The sequence below is a fragment of the Dromaius novaehollandiae genome, chromosome 1 (assembly GCF_036370855.1).
Source record: "Dromaius novaehollandiae isolate bDroNov1 chromosome 1, bDroNov1.hap1, whole genome shotgun sequence".
Lineage (NCBI taxonomy): Eukaryota > Metazoa > Chordata > Aves > Casuariiformes > Dromaiidae > Dromaius > Dromaius novaehollandiae.
In genome coordinates, this window is record NC_088098.1 from 112,861,819 (window position 1) to 112,886,989 (window position 25,171).

General features: G+C 37.1%; 1 long non-coding RNA gene across 1 annotated transcript; it reads left to right on the forward strand.

Annotated features, from left to right (window-relative positions):
* The first annotated feature begins 694 nt into the window (after window positions 1-694).
* On the forward strand, window positions 695-24,086 carry LOC112980970 (uncharacterized). The gene is made up of 4 exons (XR_010390730.1): window positions 695-746; window positions 12,418-12,477; window positions 16,491-16,607; window positions 22,764-24,086. It is a non-coding gene; the product is annotated as an uncharacterized LOC112980970 (long non-coding RNA).
* The last annotated feature ends 1,085 nt before the right edge of the window (window positions 24,087-25,171 follow it).

Here is a 25,171-nt window from a genome sequence, read left to right on the forward strand (position 1 = left end):
CTATGCACCCCCCCTTCCAGAAAGTTCTTCCTCCGTCTCCAATCATTCCCTCATGCTCTGAGATCATCTTCACAGAAAAGCTACCTACCCAACAACTTAAAAAATAACTAAAAGACTGTAAACTGAAGGTAGGAAGCATTAATTTCCATAACCAAATACACAGATACATGAAATTATACAATAGGCAGTAAAAATAATGGGGAAATCAACTGGGGAAAATATTATAACCTATGGAAACCATGAAACATCAAGAATAACCTGTTCCGATATTATCGAAACAATTCTATGCAAACAGCATTTGCTGCAAAATGCTTAACATCGTTTTTTAAAGTTAATTTTGGATGAGCAGCTTTCCGAGATAGATGAGTCTGTATTCTTAAACCGTGAAATCACCTGTACCTTCTGTGGAGTACTTATGTCTGAGGCAGGTAGGGTTAGGGAAGTGTCTTCTCCTATTAGCTGTAAAATTACTCTTCCATCCACTAGATTTGGGTGGCTCAATTCTAATTCCTTTTCAATGCATGTCTGAATTATCCTTTGTTCTTACTCATAAATCATCACTGTTTATTTTATATCTCCTGTACAGTTCTCCCTCAGGCCAATCACCTGTCCCAACTCGCAGGGACTTTCATCAGCTTCTAGAATATTTAGCTCTTCACAGAGCTAAAAATCACATGTACAAAACCTTTTGCTGAAGAAATCGAACAAAAGAACCCAGAACTGGTGAAATGGTGAAATTCATGGGTGTAAGTAGCACTATAACATTTTTAATATGAACTTTGCTTGGTGTCTGCACGCTAAACTCTCAGTTAACTTGTATATTTTGTAATTAACCAAAATGCTCTCGTTCAAGGACTTTGCTTCATCTTTTATAGCTCTGCTGCTACAATATGCATGGGTTAATGAAAAGGAGGTAGCATTCTCCTTACCACTGATTATGGATGATTATTGGGAGTAAAATGCTAACAATTTAACTATCTATAAAAAAGAGAATCAATTAAATTTTCCAGAAGAAAAGTGATATGTTCTATGTTTCTCTCTTTTTCTATGTATATATGGATATATATGGATATAAATATATATCTGTATGATTTATGTATGTATGTAATTTATGTATATGGTCAATTCATTCAGTTTTAAAGTTGTCCTCAAAAGCATGTGGCAACCATTTTATTAAGGAACAGACCTAACAGTCGCCACTATCCATCCAATAGCTATTTCACCGGTAATTTGCCTGAAGAGAAACGAAGGGCACATTTATTAATTAATTAAATAAATAAAACACCAGCAAACCTCCTAAAGAGTATTCAAGGTCCCCACTTACGAGCTTTAAAACTTTTACCTTGCAAAATCAAGGAGGTCACCTGTTGTGGATTAATCCTCATGGAAATGGCTGACAAGCCAGAGGCCTGATTTTAGTACATAAACTACATGAACATGACAGCTTAAATATAGTGTTAGAACATCATATATTTAAATTTGTAGTAAGTACATTTAACTGCCAAGCTTCAGCTAAATGTTTTCAGTAATTTCTATGTTCCAAGAAATATTTGCATATGCTTTTGAAAGCAGCTATACCAAAGGAAATGTAGACTTCGTACTTTCAAGGCATTTTTTCCGGATTCATCAGCTTTTATACATTTCTTTCATCAGGGAATTTCCTGGGCCCGTTAGACAACAGCTAATGACAATTTGTGTTTTGAGGTCATCATAGCAGATGGTAAAGGGTGTCACTTCTAGCCCTCATTGTGAGCTGCACTGATGAAATTTATAGAAATGATGAAGAGGAGCAAAATCATAAGAAATGCTGTACTAGCTCAAACACTGGTCTTTCTAGCCCATACTCTGTCTCCAGATGTCACAACATTCCCACTGTACAGGGGATAGCTATTTATGGAGGGCATGTCAGCCTTACTACTTTAAGTAGTTCATGCCCACATACTCTCCAGAACCCACAACTGCTAGTAATGGCCAGCAGGGAGAGGAGTGGTTCACCACTTTCTCTGAGTCTTATGCAGTCCTCACTAAGCACAGTAGCAGCAGTAGCTGCAGCTCCTGCAGAGGCTGTTCCCCTGTACCACCTTTCCCAGGGCCAAAACGAAGAATCAAACACCTCTGCTGGAACCTTCCTCCGTCAAGACTACAGCCACCATTATTATTTCTATAGTTACCTCCACAGCCTTGAACACTTGGACTGAACCATAGTACCTTCAGCAGTATCCAAAGACTCCAGGGTCTGCAGCTGCAACTTACATCGCTTCAATGCACATGACCCACACTTTGCTGAGAGATAGCACCTGACTCTCCCCTACATGCTTTTCACAGAAGGACTTTGGGAGGAGGGGCAGTGTAACACCCCAAACCTTGATATGAGCAAAGAGGAACACATCATTTATATAGAGCCAAGAATTTATAGACAGTCCAAATAATGTTTTAGCATTCTAATAGTCCAAATTATCAAATACAGAAAAGCTTCAATAATAATAATGCAGGTAAAATTGTTACTTAAAAAACCTGCCTAATATCTACCCCGTTTCTCTGGTGTTATGCTTACCCCTCCAGTGTCCCTCAGGGTCCTATACGTGACAGTTTCAGCCTTCCTCAAGAAGAATGGGGCACCATTGCAATGAGTTATCAGCAACCTGAGGTCTTCATTAGGAAGACTATGAGACTCATGGCAGGTGTCTCTTCTTCATCAGTTTTGGCATCTGCCTGGGGCTGTTTTTATGTATCTTTATCCCAGCCTACTTCCTTCTCACTGTTCCCAGCTAAGGCATGAAAACTGCCTCATGGCATCCCACAGCAGCCCCCCTCTGTGTCCCTGAGGGGGTGTTTGCAGGGCCAGGGCTGCCTGGGGCTGTCACTTGGAGGCACTCACCAAGCTGCAGCTCAGACAGGCTGGGCAATGGGCACTCGACCACAAGGCACCTGGTCAGCCCAGCTCAGCCCAGCTCAGGACATGGCAAGCCCAGCCACTGCCAGAGACCATGTGCAGGCAGGGCACATTGATGGCAAAAATCATTTTTTATGGACAGCAGAAGACTAACACACTACCCCTCCAACCCGCTGCTGTACAACCCCAAAAACTGCCACTGTATTCTCCCCTGCCTCAACCTTTTCCTCTCCTCCTGCTTGCTTACATAAGAAAAAAGGGACAAAGAAAGTTCCCTCCCCTTTTGGGGAATGTTTTCCTTTCACCCACCTTTGTACAAATCCCCTTCCAGTCTCTTCGTCATCCTCCCTCTATCTGTGTGCACCAGTTCTCTTTTCCTCTCTCTTTTTCTTCATTTGGTCCTGCTCTGCTGCTCAGTGCAGTACTTTCTTTCTCAGTCAGGTTGCTAACTTCCTCACCTCTGCTTGAATTTGTACCCACCTCCCCTACTGGCATACTTCCTCTGGGAGACTGCAGACTATCCATCCCTGAAAGACTTGTTGTATGTTACCTCCTTGGACAGCATTTCCTTCACATGTGTCTGGGTGGAAGAGCTCAGGCTGAGCCACTCCCAGTTGGATCACATCTACTTAATGGGACAGTCACATCTTGCAGACCCACTTCTTCAACATTGGGCTGACCCCTGCATAAACATCATTTGGTGTTCATGATGGTAGCTGTCAGTTCTCAACGGTTGGGGCTGGACTGGGCACTTCAATAACAGCCTGTTGGAAGATGTGGAATTTTTAGTGGCCTTGGGGAAGTTTGGGCTCATCTGGCAGGAGGAGAGGTATGTCTTTCCCTTGGCTGAAAAGTGATGAAACACAGGGAAAGGGCCAATGAGCTGCTTCTGCCACAACTACACAAGAGGCCATCTGGCAGAAAGATGCATCAATACAGCAGCTGAAACAGGAGGTCTGAGATCTCGAGAGACACTTGGTTGCCCGTCCTAGCAAATCATCCCTCTGCAGTCAATGGGAGAACTAGGAGGAGCGCCAGATCTGGTCACTCATCTACAACGTTCAGGAGAAGGAACACTGCATGCACTGCCACACCTGGAAAGGAAGAGAGATGCTGGGAAACACATCACCTGTCACTTGGCAGAGGATTGCACTGCTCTTATGGAATCTGTCAGAAGTGAGAAAATGCAAGAGCTTTCTATGTAGACCTCTTCTTTATGGGTGCCACTGATCCCAGTGTTTGCCAAGCCCCATGGAAGAGCCTCCCATCAGTCAGGGTAGACAACTGGGATGAGCTGGAGTTCCCTCTCTGATTGAAATCTCCTTATGCCACATACCCACTAATAAGTCTCTGAGATTGATAAACTGACTGAGGATTTTTAGGACGTGCCTGGGAAGCTGGTTTTTAGATTAATCTTCTTTCTCTGAAAGCTCCAAAGTGTTGTGGGATTTGGTGAATAACCTTTCTTCATTCACTTTATCACGATTCTATAAACCTGAGACATAGCCCCTCCCAGCCTTCTCTGCAAACTGAGACCTTTTTAGCCTCTCTTTGTAAGGTAGCTGCTCCATCCCATTGATCACAGTAATGCTCTTTTTATACTTTCCCGTACCTTCTCCGTACTTCCATAATATCATCTGTGAAACACAGAGACCAGAAATGCAAGCAGTTCTCAAGATGTGGGTCACTGTATAATCTGTTCTATCTGAGGTATCTAACATGTTCTTTGAACGATAAAACCAGTTTCTTCTCTTCTCCCCTATTTTTCCATCTTATGTAATAGTGAGCAAAAGATAGCAAACCTCTGTTTAATATTTCTTACCTTGATCCTCTCTTTTCCCTCCTTTCATATAGACTTGATTACTCTGCAACAGATATTAAGCTTCATCCTCTTCTCACAATAAAGCTGCAGGATTATTACTCCTGTTACAGGGAGAATCCTTAACTCATCTAAAGTAGCCTAAATATGTTGTCTTTGAGAAAGGAATTGTTGTGTTTTGTTTACAGTTATAACTCTGTAATCATCATGGTATTTTTTAGGCTTTAATCCTGCTGGGAAAACAGGCAAGCAAACAAAATGGTAACCTATTTTGGAAAGAATGAATGCCAACAAAAAGAGGCAGGTACTCTTTTTAGGAGCCCACTATTCCATTTTATTCCTGTGATTTCTGAAAAGCTTTTAATGGTTATTTTTGGTCTTCCCCACAGTTTTGAGACTCCTGTGAGACTGTTACCCCCTGCTATTCATGCAATAGCTACTTGCTGAAAAAAACAAATACCAGGACAAAAGTCTTGGTCAGTGCTTCTTTGAGTGCTCAGTGCATAAAACCACACAGCTGAATTCAGGGAAAACTTCACTTTTTTTTTCTTTTTTCTTTTCTCTTTTTTCTTTTTTTCTTTTTTCTTTCTTCTTTTTTTCTTTCTTTTTTCTTTATGCAAGCTATGAGCAAACAAACACTCCTGTGGCTAATTCAATTTGGAGCCAACCAAATATAGCACAAATCAGTGGGAAAAAAAGGCTCTAAATTACTCTGACCTAAGTCCAATTTGAAAAGTAGCTCCAAAGCAAGCATTCAACTGATACAGCTATAAACTTGTGTCAAGGTATGTGGATTCCCAGCAGAGTGGAATGACCCCATAAACACTGTGGTGACATATGGATAACTGGACAATACTGGCAACTGTAACCATACCCACATGTTTTCCTGGGCAGACAGATGGACGATCTGGGCTCTTGGGAAAGTGGTTTAACTACTTCCCAATTCAACTGGCATTTTCACAAATACCTGAACAACAGTCTCATTATGTAGAAAACTGGATACCCTTAGGGAAACATCTAGATTTATCACCACCTGTACACACTTCTAACTTGCAGAAGTGGTGCTCCTGCTCGATTTCACCCATAAGGAAGAACAGAATATTTGTCTTGCAAAATCTGTCCATACCGAAAACACAGCCAACCAACCAAGATCTCTGTCACAGAAATGAATTTCTCAGCCAGTGGTGTAAGCTCTGTACATGCTGTCATACTGCAGCTTCTACAGTAGCTTCTAAGCTGTTTCTGTTGAAGATTCACAGATGACCAGGAAACGCAAATGATGAGGCTTCTGTCTGTTTTTTGGGATAATTCCTCGAACTGTGAGGCTCTTCAGTTCCAGCTTGTGTTTCTTCCTTATCTAACTCTCTGCTCTCTTTCAGTGTAGCCTCCTCTGAATTTTCTGAAGAGTGCTTGCTGTCTTTGGAAAGTTTGTGTAACAACCCAAAGAGAATCATTCCATATAGACTTTTAAAAATGAAAGTCAATAACTAGTAAATCTCTTCTCAGTTTCACATATATTAAACTCACTAGCTGGCCAGCACAATCTTCTAGATCCACCCCCTTATTCCTCAAATACCCTAAGACTTCTTTTTCCTCACTGACATCTCCAATATTATTTACGTCCACAAAGGTAGCATTAAGACCAGGATCATAGCAGTCAAGTTCATTTTCAAAAATTGTTCATCTTCTTGTTTCTTTAAGCTCTCCTTCCCTATGGTTCTATAAATGGCTCATTCTCTTTCATGTGACTCTGAATTTAAATGCTTGCTTCAAGAATGCTTCTTTCAATAAATTGGCAAGTTTTCAGTGAGACCTCTGAAAGTATGGTGCAAGAACACAGCAAAAGAAACACATCTAATAAAACTAGGGATGTTCTTGCTTTCCTGGGTCTGAAAAGTCATTGTAAAACACCTGTTACAAGATAAGAAATAACTACAATAATCCTAGAATTGATATTTCTTTACTAGTTTCTTTCTTGGGATAGCACTTCAGCATCCTTGTAACTATATCAGCACTTGATTAGTTTCAAGTCTGTTTGTCATGAAGCAGTTGATGTTTGACAGCATAACTGGGTATTTATAGCTTTCTGATGTTTCAGTAATCTATTTTGCCATTAGATCACATTTTGCCTTTGGCAACATTCAATGAGAAAAATCTTTGAAGAATCTGTTGAATACACTTACTGAAAAATTTGCCTTTTTTATAGTTGCTATGTTATATAGACAGGAATATTGTGCTACTTTTGAATAACTGTTAAAATGTGACTAACTATTCTGTGAGCAATAAAAAATAAATCTATCTAAATAAATGCAAGTCTATGAGAGAGAGAAATACTCCTAAAGAGTTTTGCTCTAATGTACTCTCTTACATATTATTTCTCCTAGCTAATGGTTATATTGGTCAGAAGGAGAAGAATGGGCAGGCAAATAGAACAGGCTTAAATGGTGAAAGAGTTTACACAGACACTGAACAATACCAGGATCCTTATTTTCTTAGCTTGTATCAGATATCTTAGCAAGCTATTTCAAAATGGAATTGCAGCAGTTCTTCAGAAAAGGAAGAACATGATGAAATGTTTTCCTCCACACTGAGATGCATGCAATGGAACAGCATTTCTCCAAAGCAAACTAGCAAGTTATTCTCTGTTTAATTGCATCTTTTTCTTCATCTTGTGACAAAAACAGTTGATGATGAAATGAAAATGAGTTCCAAACATACCTCCAGTTCTTTGGCAGAATTACTATCACATTATTAAAGACTTTTAAAACTTTCAGACACTGTTCAGTGAAAGCTAAAGGTTCTAATACTCTCATAATAGGGCTGAGGAACCGGGACCCTGAAAGCTGGGGGTTCGTTGGACAGCTGGTAAATGGTTGGAGATAAATTGTTATTGAAATTTTTAATAAATTAATTGTCTCTCTCACAATGATTAGTTCTCAGAATCATCTCCACCCCAGTCCTTGAAAAGTTTTTTAGTTTTTTTTTCTTTCAATCTCTGTCCTTGCATAGATGTTACTTGACTTAACATCTGGAAACTTTCTTTGATAAAGCAGTCATTTGTGTTCCACAGATCTCTTCCCTTGTAAGTATTTGTATGATCAGTGATAAAGGTCCTCATTTGGTTTGATGCTGAACAAACACCAAGCAAAACAATCAACAATACAGAACAGAATAGTCCCTGAAAGAGTTAGAGTCTTAATCATTAGTTAAGGTGTAGCAGATGGATCCACCATACCAGTGAAGGATACAAGCAGACAGTAAAACAATAATCCTCCATCACTTTCATGGATTTGACCTTTTATTTCCCCTCCTGGTCTGCCAACACAGTGGCTACTCTTACAGATAATATCATGAGGTTTGACAGAGCACCCCTCCAAGAGTTTGTCAAGAAGCTTCTGCAATGTGACTCATCTATTTTTCAGCCCTTTCTCTTCTCTCCTCATCAAGCATTCATTTTTCACAGTAGTGATGACATGTAAAGAGGGAGAATGTATGGGGAATGTCATGTTGCTGTCACTAAGGATGGATATCATGTCATGCCTGAGAGAAGTATGTGATGCTACGTAGTGAGTAAAAGGCTCATGCTGTTTTTGAGTAGTTGTAAGTTTGTTTTTTTAAATAAAAATCATCAATTTATCTAAAATTTAAAGGAAATTATCGAATAGAAGCTATAAAACAAACACAAGCAGTTATTTTTCATGCAACATACTCCTAAACTGTGGAATTTGTTGCTGCAGACTTTTGCGAATGTGGTCAAAAAGCACTTTGCAAAAGTAAAAAGTAAATTAATGGAAGAAAAATCTATCAAATGCTTATTTCTACACACTTTTAACTTACCCAGGAGATAGCTAAGGAAAAAAATTAGATGAAGAGTGACAGAGGGACTGGCTTTCATTACTAATTTAGAATGCTGTCTCCTGCTTTTCTCAGTCTAATAGCTAGGAGAACAACAATGAAGTGTTAAGGATTTTAAAGAGGTGATTAACTTAGATTCACTGATGTGCTTACTGTAAATATTATTACAAGCATATCAAACAGCATATTGCAACCACACAAATACATTTCCAGTAGTTTGGATTTTTTTTGTTTGTTAATAAGATTAGTCATTATCATCTCAATTTCAAACAAAACATAACAAGAACTTTAATGTGGTTGCATATTATGTTGTGTTGCCACAATAATAAAGCAGTATACAGCTAAGAATAAGGCTAAAGTATTTTGTCAAATTATTCTACAGATAACACAAGCGCTGAGAAAAACTCGGAACACCAAAACAGTAGCTGTTCTTTTACTTTCTTCCTTGTCTTCTTGCCCCACGAAAGCATGTCTTGCCAGCCTTGGATGGGAGCTAGCTACTATTGCTTGCCTGGACATCCATGGGTTGCAGACGCTCTGGCTTACTTCTTCTCTCACATAGCAGGTGTGTGGTGAGAATTTATGTAGGAGCTGCATTTACAATTTGGAGAGCTGTATAAAGCTTGGGAGTAGTCAGCTCACTGTATACAGTATAAATACTAGTTAAAGCTTTGTAAGTTAGTATATAGATTGTGGCTTTTCAACTTTTGTCTATGATTAGGTTTAAGAAGATGCAAGCATCTTTTTACTTTTCTTTATTATTAGAAGAACAGAGGAAAACATTCTGAATGTTGTTTTAGTTGTAACATGAGGTTACATTATAGAGAAAACACAAAACAACCGAGAACAACTACCTCATAAGGACATCAGTCAGATTTTCAGCTCCTCCCGTGGAAGTTGTCAGAAATCATTATATGATTGCAACTTTCATATCTATTTAATGAAGATAAAATCTGATGTGCTAGCTCGAAATTCCTACCTTTCTGCTTGTCCATTGATCCATTCCTGAACAGCAAAAGAGGGTTGTACAAATGTTATATGTTATTCTGTGTACTGTTTTCTTCTTTCATTTTGGCAACATAGCTCCTGCTAACCTAAAATTGACTATGGTGATTATCAGTGGGCTACTGAATAATAATTACAATATCTTGATCTTCTTTGCCTCACTCTCTAACCCTTCTTTTATCTGTATGGTAATTTCAGGATAAAACTTTCCTAATGCCTCAATATAAAATGCAAATGAGGGCCAATCTACAATTAATTCTAGCATTTAGGAAGAGTTTTCACCACAGGTATGCAGCAAAGGGAAGATATTTCTACTTCTCTCGACTTTCCAAAGTAGTTGATAAGAACACTGTAACATCACCCAGTATACAAGACTTGTTAATTATATTCTTCAAAGAATACCTTTTTAATTGGCAAAGAGAAAATATATCTCACAGTTTACCCTGATAGTACTTTATGTTTTGAATTTAATTTTGGCCACTGGTAAAAGGAAGAGAAAAGCAAAATAATAAAGAAATATTAATTAGCAGTACTATACTGGAAAACCATTAGCTGTCTGTACATATGATCTGATTTCAGTCCAGTACTTTTACACCCATTTGCATTATTCTTTGGAAGAAAGCCAGTGACTATACATGTGAAAAACATGAACACTTGTTTGTAAGATTAAGGCCCATGAGTAAATATTTATTAAAACAGATATTTCATGATACAAACTTACTTCAGGCAGCAGTCAGTAGCTCTGTCATAAAAGAATCCTTCCCATTTCTTGTATTCCTATTCTCCACCATTGAAATACTGTTGCCTTGCATTACTGTAACTTAAAGGTAATAGATAACACAGTTCTCCTTTCCGTGTTCCCCACCTATACCTGACTGACTACGAACAGTAAGTACCTGTGTTTTTCTGTGGGTATGACACTATCCACAAAAGTCACACATGAAGACAGAAGCAGCTGCCAGTATTCTGCTCGTATCTTCTATACTGCTTGATGTGGAAAGCTGAGTGGAATTGGCCTTTGTTATATTGCTAGAGGTAGATGTTCCAGTTGTGTATTTGAATATGTGCCTTTTTCTTTATAGTTCTTAGATAAACTTGTCATAGAAATGTGCCATTTTCAAAGTGCACTAAGTAGATTGTCATCTTCCCAAATAATCATTTACATATTTCATTTCCTAAGACGGCTTCCGGAGGCAATAAAGGCAAGCATGATTTACTTTCAACACACCATACACAGATGTTGTATACCCAACATATACAATATTTTAGGTACTACCAAGCAATTTATCAGCAACATAATATTTCAATATTACTTTCCCTGGATTTCTTTAGTTCAATAATATTCTGTTACGTCATTTTGAAAAGCTAATTTAAAAGAAAATATATAATGGTGACAGGTATACTTGACATATCATACATTCTTTATAAAGCATCCACAGCAATTGCACAGTAACTGCATTATTTTGTCATGTCATTGTTTTATGCTTACAAAATACTGTTGCATTAGCAAAGAATTTAGAAGTATTCTTCCTGTTCAAAATATGTACCCCTAAGAATAAGATCTATGGAAGATGTTACTTACTCATTTATAACTTTCAGCTAATAGCTAGTTAGAAAGAATACTTTCACATTTATTTCTGCATGCTTACAGGTAATGACTTCTGAAACCTGAATTACTAATGCAAATTTTAAAATAGATGTTCTGCCCGTAAATTAAGGAACACCAGGAGAGTTTGTATTTAAATAAGTAGGTTTTTTAATATTTCTGTTTTCTGTACTTTCTATTCAAAATGCATGTAAAATACTGACTTGAAACTCAGCTCTAGCTGTCAAGTCAACAGGTAGTTGCAGGTCAGGAGAAATGCATGGATTTGTTGTGCATCTGTGATTATATACACTTGCATATACAAGTGGCTTTAACTAGTTTTGCTTTCATCTTCTCTTTAGCTAGTATACATTAGCCTGATCTCCTGACACAGCAAAGCAGCCTGAGAACAGAATTTAATTTTGTTCATTATCAGCTTGGGCTGACGACTAGTAAATTATGGTATACTGAGTTTAGATCCTTTAATCTATATCTCTCTCCTTCTTCACATAAACAAGTGCCACAGGAGTTGCCTCGGCAACTGTTTGCCACTAAGACATGCTGGCTGTGTTACTTTCAGGATAACTTTTGTTTTATGAATCACCCCACAAACATACATACACTATATTTTAAGAATCCATGGGGGGAAAAGTCTCAGAACTCGTTATCATGAAGTAAAAGCCAACAGAAGAAAGACTTTTGAAAAACTGTTTGTGAGGTGCCGCCCATTTTGATCGTTTAGTCTTTACTCCTTCACCCCTTAAAACTGAATGTAGCAGAGAGTCCTCCAGCAGCAGTGGCTCTCCTGCTGCTCTGCTCTTAGCACAGCACCAAATGACAGAGTCAGGAGACACACTGTTCATACTGGCCCCTAGGCAGATCATAGTTGTCATACTTCCTTTGAGAAAACCTTGTTCCTCTTACCTTCATCGGATGCTTTTTAATGGTCTAATGACACCCTGCTTTAAAGTATCTTTCATTCCAAATACCATCCACTAGTTCTCCAAATCTTAGCTTAACTTCTGTGGGCATTTTCGACTGAAACAAAATGTTGAAATATAGATGGCTGCAGCCACAGACTTTTAAATGTGCAAACACAGAAATGTCCTGTGATACACAGATTTTTATTTTCATTAACAGATCAGCTAAATGGGAGCCATTAATTACTTGTGTAGCCCTGTTTGCTTGCATTCTCTACTGCAGCACAGTGTGATCACTGATCATAGATGTTTTTTTTAATGTGTCATTTCTTTCTTACAGCACATATTCCTAGATTATTCAGAGGAAAAGGGAGAAGACGAACCAGTAAAGGATGGGATGGTAAGAGTTCAGTCCTCTGGACTGCAACTTTTGATTCTGAATATGATAAAGATAGCATTAAAAAGACAAATGTATGAGCTGTAGCAGCACCCTGGAAGAGGGACTGATAAGAACCTGACCCCTTTCTCTCCCAGATAATTTAAGGGAATAAAACCCCTTTAATTCTATAGCTATCTGAAAACTGATTCTAGTCAGTAGTAGGAAAAGAGCCTGAGAACAGACAAGAACAAATTTAAACATTTAGATTGAGTATACTACTATCGCACTAATTAAGAAGGGAGGTAACCAGTATGTAAGGAAATGGATAAGAAAAAGATGCCACTGCAAGTGACTAGAAAAACAGAGAAAGAAGAATTTTGAATTCTTCCTGACATGGTTTATTTCATATGCCATGTTGTTCTATAATGTAGAAAAGGTCATGTTATCAATAAATTAGAATGTAAATAATTAATCTGAATGCAGCTATAATCTATGTTCCCTAATTACTGAACAGAAGTAAAAGTTCTTGCTATGGGAAAAATATTACATTAACACCTATGATTCCACTTGAAAAAGAGATAGAGCACAGCTGTGCAGCTGGAGCAGAGGTGAAAAGAGAGAGCTATTCTGGAAGGTATTCCTGGATCCACATTCTGCATGTTACTTCTCATTTGCTCAAGTGGAGAAGCAGTATGTGCCAATTTGGCACATGCTTCTTCCTCTCTTCTTCTGGCTCTAGTGTTTTGGCTAGTCCAGTGGATTGACAGAGCCAAGATATCTACTCTCCATCTCTGCTGGTAATATTGTTCCTTTCAAATAGAATATTTATGCCTATATTTTGCTGGTTTATTATTGTTTTGAATAATTAATATATTAATTTAAATACATATATAATCATTTAAACAATAGATAAATAAATGTATTTATTTTCAATAAAATAATATATAATATAAACTTATTCTAATATTTAATAAATGTAAGTAAATAGATAATGAAAGTAAGAAATATATATAATAGGGTAAAAATAATAAAAGAACTTTAATAACATTATAACACAGATATCTTTTATTGTTGTTTTGGATTATTTACCCAAGTACACCTTTATACCTACACACACAGAAAGAACATCAGATAGGACTTTATTTTTTGGAAACAAAAGGAAATAAAATATTTCCACAAAGGTGACTAAATTCATAACTTCTGTTTAGAGAAACAAAAGGAAAATAAAAGGAAGGAAGGTTTTTCATATATTGTGTCACAGGCCAATTTTATTTGGTCATGAGATACCAGGCCATAGCATTATGGTTGAGATAGGCTACTAATGATACATTTCCTGGCATTTATAGGCTTCAAATAAAATTTTAACTCTTTTGTTGGTGTTGGTAGTGGTATTTAGTAAGCTATTTGATAAATACGATAAGATAAATAAATGTAATTTAGCACAATCAGGAAGCAAATTAAAAACATAGATGCCATATTAGACTGAAAATGAAATGTCATTGTCCAAGATATTGTAATTCTTATTGACAAATGTCATCAAAATCTGTAGTAACAATAGAATTGTAAAAGCCATATATCAGTAACCTAGTCATATATCTGACACAATGTACTTCGCACAATTAATTAGTGTGTCACTCAGGTTATTTTTCCCATTTAACTATTTGAATCATTTTTCTTGATTCTAATCATTCTTTAGACTTAGTTTTAGACTTCACTGTGAATTTATTTAAACTTTAGGTCAAGCTAAGGTCACCAGTGACTGCAAGCTAAAGTTAAAAGTGCATGAATTAGACAAACCCCAGGTTCAACTTACGATAATGGACAACAGTAAGTTAATGAATCTGGGATCCTGGAGGTCATTGCTATAGGAGCCGGAAAAAGCAACACATAATTAGCATGAGTTTTTATGAATGATTTCCTCAGATATCTTTTGCTTTATTTCCCATTTTGTCCTTCACCATTTAGATCAGAGATTTTTAAATTGTTTATATTCTGATAGGACTGTCATCTATATTTGCTTTCTCCAATATCTGAAATATATGCAATTGTTGTTTTTCTCCTTGTCCCATACTTTTATATTAAAAAAACATTTGAAGCAGGCATTCAGTAGTAATTCATGCAATCTGAAGAAAAAGAGATCAATGGAAGTATCATACAGACCTGCCTACAAATTGCTACTATAATTAAGCATTTATAGCAAACACTTGCTATTTGGCTGGAAAGCTAATGCTCTATCTCGTTGTGAATGAGTGAAAGGTAGAAAGTATCTATCACTGGAGCCAGTAATTCTTCTCCCTTTCACACAGTAAAAACCCTAATGCATAGATTTATGACTTCAAGGTAGAATAACTAATGGCTTTCAAAATGTTTACCTTCTCATACCAGTCAAAAGTGATACCTGTGTTACTTGCCTACGATATACACCTCCATACTAAAACATTTACTATATATTATTACTAGCTGTTGTTAACTTCTGTACCACTGGAAAATTGTAATAGAGCAATAAGAAATGAAAAAGTAGACTGTTTGCTTGTGAGCAGAAAGGAGCAATATTTTCCGAATGAAGATCCTGTCAAACTACATGCTTGTTCAGTGCAGTCTTTGAAGGATCTGGCCCATTAAGCTTAAAAAAATGACGCTTGGTGTAGATTTCATAACTGAATTACACAGGTTTAAAGATTGCCAGTCACTTCAAAACACTTGTCTGAAAAAAAAAGAGCTCTTTCTTGGTAACATTCAGGAAGACAGCACTGTATCACTCATATTGGAAATATCTTTGGAAGAATAACTGCATACATAAAGATTAGAATCATTTTTATCATAAAAGCTAAAAGCTATAACTAATTCATGGCAAAATGGCAGTGATTTAGCAAGGGGCAACAGCCACATATTGTGACTTGGTAGGTTCAGAGCGGACATCAGAAAAACATTTTTACTAGCAGTGTAGTGCAGCAGTAGAACAAGTTATGCAGAAGGGGTGAGGGATCTCCATCCTTGGAGGTTTTCAAGGCGCACTAGAAAAGGATATAGCTGATCTGATCTAATCTTGGCAATGGGCCTGATCTGAGCAGGATATTTGACTAAGTGACCTCAATAGATAGCTTCCAATCAAAATTTCTATGAACCTATGATTATTAAAATTATGATAATTTTAGGTACATCCTTCGCAACCATATACTTCTGAATAAGTCACTGTAGGATGCTTTTATAGTCAATGGGAAGAAGTGGCTCTTCAAGATACAGTCCATCAAACTTCTTTTAGATACCTACTTTAAGAAGGGATGAATTGTGGCCTAGACTATGTTGAGTATACATACAGCTTTGGCTGAGTACTTGAGATGTAGCTTTCTACTTTTAGTCAAATGAACCCCATCTCTCTGATTAGAAAGAAGACATAGTGCTGAGCGAGTTAGGAGCCGGTGGAGTGTTTATGAACTTATTCAGTGATTGTTTCAGGTAAACTTCATACAGCATGTGGAAGGGGATGTAGCTTTAAGAACATACAAAGTGTTGCTAATGAAACTCACTCTGATATTGTTTAATATGGATTTGACTAATAGTAATGGCAATTTTGATAATACAGGTCTCAAGAAGAAAATGAGAATCAGAACTCTTTTGGTCTTTTACAGCAGCCATATTTCCTGCAGATTTTCTGAGAAATTTCAGACTAAGAGATGAACTAAGAAATATCTCTTTATCGCATTCATCATTGGTTTTGGTTTTGGTAACCTTACCTATATGCATATCTCAGTTTACACCTGACCTCTGTCTTTGCTGACTCAAGCCTCTAACCCTCCAAATAATCAGATATTGAAAATTAAGAAATCAAAGTCGAGACTCAAACCCTGTAATTTGGATTCTATTCCATTCTCAAAGGTGAGAGAACACTGAATTTGTCCTCAGCAAGGATACTAAAAAAGCATTGATGACTGTTATTTTAAACATGTGAAAATATTAACAGAACTCAAGAAAGAACTTGTAAAATAAAAATCCACTCTAACTAAAATAGGCTTGCATGTTTCTTTTCCTGATAGACTGAAAATTGATTTTGAAAAAAACAAGTGTATGGTTTTCTCCCAAGAGGATGTTGTCAAATCTCATTGACCAGATGACTTCTGAAGCCCAAATGAAATAAGAAAAAGATAGATAAGGTATTTCAATGCTTTTCATGGGATTGAGCTTGCTTCTTGGAATTATTCTTCACTGCTTGAATTTGTAAGATTTTTTTCGCCCTCTCTCTGATAGTCATTTAATTTAGCTTTTCTCCAACGTACTTATTTTAGACTAGGTTGACTTAAATTGGATCGTTTTATGGCTTGATTTTCAGAAGTCTGCCACTTACACAGAAGCTTTAAAAGCATGATCATGACAATGGGCTGCAAGTTAGGCATATGAATGAGTTAACAACTCACATCACAGGTAGATTTTCCAGAATGCGCATATACAGCCATGGAACCAAAAGAAATGATTGCAAGTACAGCTGGTCACAAGGACACATATTGGGCTATTTACAGCTGCAAATAAATAGAGTACTCAAATATATAAATACTACCAAAAATGAACAAAAATCAGAATGGTTTGGATAAGTTCAGTGGAACAATGCTGTTGAAGGGAACGGATCCTGAACCGATGCAGCTTTCTTGTTTCCTTCAAAAAGTGTTTATCATCATTATCATTGTTATTATTAATATTACCAAAGGTGTGCTGGGTTCCTTTTGTCCATATCAGCAGTCTATGACTTAGTCACCTGGAACTATCGTCCCATTAGATGACATTAAAATACTTTTCAATTTTATTCATATCAGTGCAGTTTACTGAGCAAGCTGTGCTGGATTGTTTAAGCGGTAGTCACTTTAGGTACAGTGATACCTTCTGGTTATTGCTAATACTTAGGTTATTTTGTTTGGAATATCATACTCCTGGAATGGAGTGCTTCTGTTTCTCTATGTTCACATTCTTGTGTCCTCCTTTGTATGAATAATAACTAAATAATTACAGAAACCACATTAATTTATTTGTGAAAGATAATGTCTCTATTGCCTTCTCATCTGGATTTTAGACAGAGTTAATGAGACGTGCACTTCAGACTTGTTTTTCTCTTGTGTATCTAAATGGTAACCATTATAGATCTGTTTATTTCCTTTGTTTTTTAGCAATGGCTCACCTTTGACATATCTTTGAAGTTACTCCACTTCTCTTTAGAATCCTTCATATTGCTGTTCATTTGGAAACCTCGTTTATTTTTAGATCAGTAGTTTGACAGGTTTCTTGCTTTGAAAAGAATTACCTGTATGGGAAATTGATCCAACTATCACTCATTCTTGCACTCACTGAAACACTTTTGTGATTAACAGGTTACATTGCATAGCTGTGTTTTCTACTTGTTTTATGTTTCCTTTAGCTACATAAAGCCATTCCTCCTTCAGTCTAGAATAGCAAGTGCTTTGGTGGTTGTATTACTTACCTATGATGTGAGAGACTTTGGTTCAAGTTCTTGTTGTAACTGATCAGGTCGAAAACTCAAACTGGTATCTCATACAGGACAGAGAAATTCTTTGGCTGTAAATAACCAGTTTGGGTTGCAAAGTGTTTACTTTCTTTCCCAATGAATCTCCATTTCCTACCAAAATTCTGTTAACCGAAGAATGAGAAAATAAAAATATATAACACAGGCAAAAATATCTTGGAATGATTCATGCAAAAATCTTTCAAGATATAAGTACATATAGCTGTAGGAGGTGTTCTCAAGATGTCTTTCACAACTACCAGAATGCAAGATTTTAAAAGATTTCTTTGTCACTTAGTACTGCTCAGTTAAAGCTGTGTTCCTTTGAGAAAAATCTAACTATCCAGTTCCTGATTTTATCAGATTTCAGTACACATAATTATGATAATGATAATGTTTTCAGGTGGAAAAAAAAAGAAAAGAGAGATGAAGTGAAGAGTTACCCAGCTAACAGTGCTGCCGACTGAAATTGAACCTTATTTACATTAAAAAATGTCCTGGGATTGTTTTGTTTTGTTTGTTTTTACTATCCTTCAGCTTTGTGCACCTTTTCTATTCCTGATTTCTGGTGGGACCAGAAGTAGAATTGAAGCCTAGATTGTGCATACAAATTCAGTCATCTGAAATTAATTAACAATTCTCACAAGGAAATTAATCTCCCTATTCCACTACAAAGCTGAACTCCCATAAATACCTATATCTTTGACTCAAAAGTCAGTACTTACGTGAGTTTTGTTTAACTGTCTAGTAAGTACTGTCACAATCATGGCCCAGACATAAATGACTCAAACAGCTTATCAAGAGAGTTAGATTTTAGGTACTTCTTTAAATAGTTTTTATCATTTCCTCTGAGACCTTAAAATTTAGCAGTCTCTATTTTGAAGAAAGCTCATGTGTTTAGGTTGACAGTCTGTTAAACAGAACATATTGACAATCGGCAGCTGTAGAGATATACTGTGACACACACACAACAGAAAAATTTGTCCTTTTTTTCCCCCTTGTACTTTATACAGAGCCTGTATGGCTAATGTTACTAAGACCACCCAGAGTTATGCTAAGCAAGGGGGGAAAAAAACCCACAAAAAACAGCTCTTCTTTCTTCCACTGGCAGAATTGATTTCCCATTTATATTTTGGAAAACTGATTTTCTCCCACAAAGTGCCTTTCAGTGACTAGCTTGGCCCACTAGGATTTCTTCTATGGCCTGCTATTATATATTTCTTATTCTGTTCCCTGTGTTGTCAGTTTGGGATTTCTGGCATACTTCACAAGCACCAGTGGATCAGGGTTTCATAAATACGGAAAGCAAATACTTTGTGCAAGCACAGATATGTGGCTTATATACACTGACATATTCTTACAGTTCTGTCTTGTCATTTGGAAATCTTTGTCCTCTGCTCAGCTTCTGAGGAATACAGAAACTGGCAGCTAATTTGGGAATGTGTACTTGTGATGTTGTTAAAACAGCTTTCAGGAGGGCATTAGGGGCTGAAGTGCCAGTATCTGTTTCACCATAAAACTACAACACTTCACAGATGAAAGAGATTGTTCTAATACAGAATTAAAGACAGACAGGACCACTGTGAGTGTCTAACCTTGCTTTCTGGATTTCATCCAGTTATCTGGTGCACTGAGCTCGGTATATTTGTCTAAAAATTTTTTATTAGGTTAAAGCATTCTTGTAGGAAGGTATCGCATCTTGATCTGAGTATATGAAAAATGCACCATCTTTCTTCCTAGATTTTCCAATAGTTAATTTCTCCATTCCTTTTGATTTTAAAATTGCTACCTTTTTTCCATTTGAATGTATCTATCTGGAACTTCAGTGTTTGTTCTAATTACTCAGTTTGTTTCTCTTTGAAGATATTTTGGTACTCAAACCAAATCACTTCTCGATCTTCTTTTAGCTATTCTAAGCTAATTGAAAGATCTCTAGACATTTTTTTCCAGTCTTCAAATAAGTTTTGTGGTTCTTCTAGCAACCACCGTGATGTCCAGAACGTTCTCTAACATGCAGACACCAAACCTTCACATGTTATTCCAGTATCACCCATAAACTATTCTGAAGTAAACTGATTGGTATTGTCTAGTTTATTCTTCTTTTCTTTGCATAGTCCAGTCTCATACACAACCTTTCTTTAAAACAGCACCAGCAACTTATATTCAATAGTTGTTCACGGTACTCAGAAATCATTTCCAGAAGTGCTGATTTCTGAGGTGTGCTTCCATGGTTTGTATGTGTAGGCCTCATTTCTTGCTCACAGGTATGTAACTTTTTGTTTTATCTCTTGAAATATATTTTGTTTGAACTGAAACAGATTGCTGAGCAATCTAGATTGTCATAGTCCCCAACGACCCTGCAAATAACCATTGATCTGTACACAAGTGTTATCAGTGTATACTTGCTTTTAGATCATTGATAGAACAGTAATGAAATAATGTCAAGTCTATTGTGAATTTTGTAAAATCGTATGTCAGAAACTCTCATTTTTGGTTATGTTTCCACATGGAAAATTGCTTCATGAGATCTGTCAATTATTAGTACTTGATTTAGTAAATTTGGGCTCTACTGACATTCTTTTGTTTTTAAATCTGTATGTGGGATGCAATACAAATGCTCTATAGAAATCTATTACATCGGCTCAGGAACTTTCATCAGTCAGAGAATTAATTTGTTTGACAAAACCTAGTTTCCAGCTAGCCAAATACATTCCTTTTCTTTACTTCATTACAAACTGATTTCTACAACATAAGAAAAATAGTCATAAACAGGTCAACTCTTTGCTTGGACAGCCCTTTAGGACGCAACACAACGAAGTATTTGAGTTTCCTGATCTAAAAAAAAATGCTCCTACTTCAAGATGAGCCATGTTTTTAAAGGTTTTCAGGTTCTTACAGGTGAAATCAAGAATTTGGTTTTCCAGAGTTCTTTGATATCTTTGGTTCCTCTTCTTTTAATTCCTTACAAATCTAGATATTCTAAAAAAAACCCTGCATTTAAATGTTTTTATGTGTTTACATGGTTTGGAAAGTAGCTAATCTTCATTTGGCTGTGAGTCTAACTGGCTATCTTCCTGAATAGTTAGCAAATAATAGTTTACATGATTTGTCTATGAGTAGATCAGTTTTATACTTTGAACCCTAGACTCTGCATTCAGTAAAGGGAGGGCTCTTTTTGGAGAGCTAGAAAATATGGAGGAGCTCCTGAGTGGTCTAATTCACATTAGGCACTGAGCTATTCTCTGTAATATCCCAGAATTAGGGAAGCACAAAGATGAAATGCTTTTGCAGCTCAGTTGCTCATGCTGTCTCCTTGAGAGAAGCAGCTAAAAATCTTGCTCAAGAGTATGGGTGTTTCCTGAACAGAATAGAAAGTGCTATGGATAAAAAATGCTTGTGATAGAGATGGATTGAGTGTCTACCAGCATAAAAAGAACATTTGATCCATACATTTCATAAGGCAAAAACAGGGGTTGAAATCCTACCCTATTGAAATCAATGGCAAAACTCTCATTTTATTTTAATAGCCAGGTTTTAACCCGAAAGACATGGAATGAGAGAATGATGTGCTTAGATTCTTTTTTGGACACTGTAAACACACAGCCAGTGCTTTCCCAGGAACTTTTTTCATGTGAATCCTTGTTTCAGGGCTAGTATTTGTCTGAGTTTGAAAAGATAGTAGTTTGTTCAGCTTGCAGTTGAATGGGAGGTGCATAGACTCGTAGGTTTTAAAGACAGAAAGTGATCAGGCCCATTTTCTGGGGAATTCTAGGGAACTTCACCCACTTATTTGTGCATTAATCACCAGCTCTCTGAGGTAAAAAACCCTGTTTCTGACACATCTACCTACATCCCTAATCAAACAGTCTTTCTCTATTCTCACTTTAGATAAAGACTCTCTTGGTGCTCCATGCCTAAGAGCTCCATCTTTATCCACATGGTGGAAGCTGATGAGCATCTCTCTGTTCTGAGACCAAGAAAGATGTAAAAACACATCTTGAAGTCTTTTGCTTTCCTCGGCTGCTGTAGCCCTACGTTGTATGTTATCCATGAAGTTCTGTCATAGCTGCACAAATATGACTGATTCCAGGATGCTAGACCCTCCAAAAACACTAGCTAGGGAAGGCATAAGGCTGATCAGATGCTTCAGAACCATTGTATAATTCAAATAGCAGCTATAAAAATACTGAACCTGAATGACAAGCTGCTGGGAAAAGGGCATCTGTGAAAAAAATCTATTTGTTCAAAAAAGTTCTTTCAGCTTTGCAGCCACATTAGGACATTAAGCCATTTCCTCTAATCACTTTTCTATTCCTGGTGCACAGTCTGCAGAATAAAGCCAGGCCAGTTATCAGCATATTGTTATTTGGTATCCTGTTTTCTTAAAATCAGCTATCTAAATCATAGTATTGTAAGAAATAGACTAATTTAACTGGTCTGGAATTCTATCTCAGAATGGAAAGACTAGGCAGACACTGTTAAAAGGGAACATCTTCACTCAGTGAGGGTGTATGGGCACACACCGAGGGGGCTAAATGGGAACCGGCATCCTCTGTGTAAAATATTTTTCCTCTTCTGTTTCATAAGAGTTTCCTCCAAGCCTGCAACATACACAGAGACTCTTTTCAACCACTTTATTGTTTGTCCTTATTGCTCATCTTCACATTTCATGTTCTATACTTGATGTTTTATCTTTCTAATACTTTTCATTGAATGACATGGTAGTCTGATATCTTTTTTATTAGACTTATCTTTATCTGCTTCACTGAACTTTGCTATCTATTTACTGGCCATTTGACAGGCGCCATACAGGCAAGCATGGGACTCAGGACAGTGCAGCCCATAGAAGAGGGGTTTGCTCAGCGGTGCTCCCCAAGAGTTTAGCAACCCCAGGTGCATCACAGCTGGAGTCATCACACTGTGGGGTTGCTGTAGCCCTGCAATGACCTGACAAGTGCTGAGCAAACCTAGTCAGCAAACTTACACCATAAGCATCCCGGTACTGTGAAATTTTGCACTGGGTTATCTGTTGAACATCTGCACTGTTGTCTGTTGAACATCTGTACTATTTTCCGTTGGCATGCATACTGTTGTAGACTGAAGCCATCCATTCTATTCTGTAACTGTGGTCCGGCATTGTTCAACTTCTCATCCCGAGAAGGATAAAAGAAAGTAAACCACATACCTCTGTGTGGCCTCGGACTCACCATCAGCTGGCCTGTGAACCCGACAACCCTCTCGTCAGTGGGGACACCCGTGATGCCAGCTGCCAGGGAGAACCTGAATCATCTTGGCACAGCTCGAGCGTGGTGAGAACAGTCTGGGGAAAACTATACCAGAGGGGTGGCCCATAAGGACAAGGAAAGGGCAAGAACGGTCATTGTACCATACATACGAGAATGGTCATTGTACTGTTCACCTGTGGCTTAACTGTAGAGCTTTAATATATGAATATATGTATATTTTAGTTCTGTTATACTTCTAGCTTTACTATACTTTTTAGCTTTGTTTTATTTATAGGTTGTCTGGTGTTAATTGTTTAGTGTTGTCCAGCATCCATCATATGTGTAGAACGGCTTAGCTCTACTTGACAAATGATGATCTCTTGAGTTCAGTGCAACTAACCCCAGAATCTGAAAAAATCCTGGACACCCCTCTATTGGCATGTCACACCATTAGAAGATTTATATATTTGTTCATTTAATGAACAGAAATGACAAACAAAATTTTAAATTGCTGTGTTATTCATTGCATTTGAGAAGCAAAAATTAAGATTTTAACAAAAGAATAGCTTGACAATGGAATAAACAATTTATATTTTTGCCATTTCTGCTGTAACAATTTAAGTTAATTCACTTGCTCTTTTAATTGGATTAACTCAGGGTCCTTTTTTTTTTGTTTATGGAGAACAAAGCACATTTGTTGAGTGGTTATTTATTAATGCAATACACCATAAATGCACACATACTAAAAGGGAAAAAATCGCATTGAACTAGTATTATGTACTTCTTTATTAGTGAAATCCATCTGGATTAGATACATTTGAAAGTTCTGTTGTTAATACTTGTATATCATCATCTCTGCAGAAGTAATTGAGAAGTTAAAATAAAAATGTTCCAAGTTACTGAGATGCACTGTACAAAAAAACAAAACTAAGTAAAAAAGAGACCTAAAACCTATAGTATACTGGCATTTTTGTGAAATCAATAAGCTATTCTGATTACGCTCTTTTCTAGAGCATTGATATATGTTGTTATTGTACTTTCTAAATTTTCTCCATATTAAAAAAACTGCAGAAACATAACGAGAAATAGGACTGTGCTTCAACAGGTTGGTGTGACACCTTGAAGCCTAAAGCTAAGGCTAAATGGAATAATGTTTGCATTTAATCTTCAGAAATATTGTGACACCTTGTTTTCATGTGCAAAGCTGATTTTTGGTGGCATTCTGCAGTATACATCTTCACTGGACAATAAGTGGAAGGCTAGCTTTTATAGAAGAAGGAAAAAACCTGCCATTTTTGGTTTTTTACTTCTACTGGCAAAATTGGCAAAATGCACAGCTGAAAAACTGCTTTTTACTTGCAGATGAAAAATAAGAGAGATAAGGAAATATTTACATGAAGTATAGATGTACCCCACAGCGTATTAGTGGCACTGCTCTCAATCTCTTCCAAGTCTCCTTCTTGCCCATGGAAAGCAAAGGAATGGAGGTGATTGAGAACAATGTCATATGCAGCCAGCTGATATCCCATGGTCATTGGAGACTTGTAAAGGCTCCCAGGCCCCCTTCTCCCTCCTGGGCAAGGACAGGTTGACATAAATGAATGAATTTTGCATCAGGCCCAACCTCAGGAACAGATACCCAGACAAAGAAAACTTTATCTATAGAGAGCACATCAGGGAACTTGGACTACACACCCAGTTATTTGTAGTCGTGGACACCTCAGCTAAGACTTCAATGCCTCAACTAATTTACCTACAGAAGGAAAAAATCTTTCATATTTTCAGATTAATACATGGTGTTCATGTGACATGAGTACTGGAGTGCAACCATTCTCACATTTGAAGCATTGCCACTCAGGTAGGGCAATTTCTTTTAGTTTAACTCTGCACAACTGGAATATAGCTAATGGTGCTCAATATAATTAACCTTCCCTTCCTTGGATATTGTTGTTGGTCTTGTGGGGAAAAGGATTCTTAAAAGCTG